The 2,500-nt window shown below is 45.0% G+C and overlaps 1 pseudogene; it reads right to left on the bottom strand.

The window, feature by feature from the left end:
* The window catches only part of LOC142792723 (large subunit ribosomal RNA), a 10,006-nt pseudogene that overhangs the window by 3,793 nt on the left and 3,713 nt on the right, over nt 1–2,500 (bottom strand).

The raw sequence follows: 2,500 nt of genomic DNA, 5'->3' as shown, positions 1-2,500 counted from the left end.
CGCCAGTTTTATTAGGTTGTTGGGACACTTATATTCTTCTAATTTCTGAATAACTACTTCGGGTTTTATAGAATTGAATGCGTTTTTAATATCTAGTGCTATTAGCATGCTGTTTAGCTTATCAATTTTCGCTTGGTTTATTCGTTTGATTATTTCTTCCAATGCCGTGGTTGTTGATGTCCCATGGGTAAATCCAAATTGTTTTTTGTTAAAATGGTGATTTTTAAACAAGAAATAATAGATTCTATCTTTTATGAGCTTTTCTAATATTTTTCCCAAAATCGAGTTAATAGCTATTGGGCGATATTTGTTTTCCTCGGATTTGTCCTCTCCGTTTCCTTTTGGAATCAATATAATTTTAGATTCTTTCCATCTTTGAGGAAAATGTCCGTGCTTTAAGCATGCATTAAAAAGATTGACAAAGAAAGTCTTATGCCTTTCGGTTATATTTTCTTTGTGTATTATGATGGCTGTCTTCGGGTCTTTGTTGTTGGCTATAACTTTATGCTTTAGCGGAAACCCTATGATTTTGTTGTTGAGCGAATATGGTTCTTGGAGTACAGATATGTCGAATTCTTCTTCTTGTTGAAAATTGTTTAGTGACTGATTTGCCTTAAATGCCCTGCCTAAATTTACCTGTATTATTTGTATTTCAGTGCTATTCGCCATTGTGCCTGTGTGTTGGGTACTCTTAGTTTAGTCTAGCTAGAATTTTGCCTTTCTCGGCCTGTACCTTTGTTATGTATACCGGGCATTCCCTGGACATCATAGAATGATCTGTCTCCGTGCGACCCTCAGTCTCGCAGATGTTGCAGTGCGATTCTGCTTCACATTCTCTTTGGTAGTGACCTCGTTGGCCACAGTTAATGCAGCGCTGGGGGCCATCGCAATCGGGAGCAATGTGGCCGTGCATGGCGCATCTTGTGCATCTGGGCCAAAAGATGTCGTCAAAGATCGGGCATCGTGACCAGCCGATGTTCAGTGCAGTTCGGCTTCCGATTGCTTTGTTTGCACTTCGATTTAGGGCAAGAATCACTGTCTTGCCTCTCTTGCCCGGCCATGTCTTCTTTATTGTTATGTCTTCTGGCGAGCACACCAAACGGTTTTGCCTGACGATTCGGGCTGGGAGATTGACCTCGTCAATTTCATCCTCGAGTCCAATTATTTTCTTATGGATCCTGTTCTCCTTTGGGAGCTTGGCTTCAACATTTCTCAGTTCTCTGTCCTTCTGAATGAACTGGAGAATCTTAGCTGAGTCTTCTTTTGACTTCGTCATCACGACAATTCCCTCTCTCCCTGGCCGAATTGTTGCTTCTTGGATTCCCAGGTCGAGGGGATCCACCCGCTGCCTCAGAAGCGATGCGACCTCTTTTTTCTCCATTGTTCCGGAAGATACCACCAGAGCATAGGTTGGTCGGCTCTCGGTTGCGGGAGTGTTGCTCTGTGTTGGCTCTTCCCTTTGTTCGAGTGGTTCTTCTTGTCTTCTTTTCTCCAATTCTTCGATCCTGCCTTTTTGGAACGCAATCTGTTGGGCCTGTTCCATTAACAGGTTTTTCAATTTAGCTTGTTCGGAGATTATCGCTTCAATCTGCTGGGCTACCGCCTCGTCGCCGCCCGTCAATGTAGAGATTTTAATGAGAGCCCTCATAGTGTTTTTGTCTGCTTTGGAAAGTCTAGACAAAACTGTACCTTTTTCTCCGCGGCTGGTTGGGAGTGACGATTGTGAATTTCTGTCTTCGTCCCAGTTGTCTAGCGCTCCTTCGTTAGCAGCCGTTTGTGTTTGAGGGTGGACCTCTCCTCCTTCAGCTTCTTCGGTTTCGGTTCCTCGGCTGCCTCCCTCTACCTGGTCATTCTCGGTTGGGCTCCACCAATCTGTTTCAAGAGAAGCTTTGGCGGGCATCGCTCCTTGTGGTTCTTCTTTCTTTGCCTTCTCTTCTTTGTTGGTCACTTGTTTTTGTTCCACCCTCTTGGTCTTCTTCTTCTGTATCTTGTCTGTCTTCGCCCCTTGTGTGGGGTCTGTAATTGCAGAGTCGTCATTGCTTCCTGTGTTTTTTAGGACCTTTGACGTAGGCCCCACTGCTGGGTTTGCCGTTTGTAGAGGTCCTCTTCCCTCCAGTCCTTGTTTCTGGGTTTCCGTTCTCATCCCCTTGGGTTTCAACATCTTCTCCTAATCTCCACGCTGTGTTCCAAGAGAAGGGTTTGTGCCTTCGAAGCCGTTGTTTGCCGTCTGGAAGAAAGTTACTCCTTTTTAACTTGTTCTGGTATCGCCAGAGATGTTCCTCAACCTTGGTAGTAGAGGTTGCCGGTTTTAGGTGTTCTTGGCAGCGTAGAGGCGCCGCACTTTTCCTGTCTCTGTTGGCGTTTTCCGCTAAACAGATAGATACCAGTTTTGTCTCTCTACGGGGATTCGTTCCGGAGTTATTCTACCTTTGGCGTGAAGTGTTCAATCAAAGATGGCCGCCTCTCATTTTGACGGGAATCCGAACTCAGAACAGTCGGA

Source organism: Rhipicephalus microplus, unplaced genomic scaffold (genome assembly GCF_043290135.1).
Source record: "Rhipicephalus microplus isolate Deutch F79 unplaced genomic scaffold, USDA_Rmic scaffold_232, whole genome shotgun sequence".
Classification (NCBI taxonomy): domain Eukaryota; kingdom Metazoa; phylum Arthropoda; class Arachnida; order Ixodida; family Ixodidae; genus Rhipicephalus; species Rhipicephalus microplus.
The sequence above is the reverse complement of the archived record's forward strand: the minus strand, read 5'-3'. Positions and strand labels throughout refer to the sequence as shown.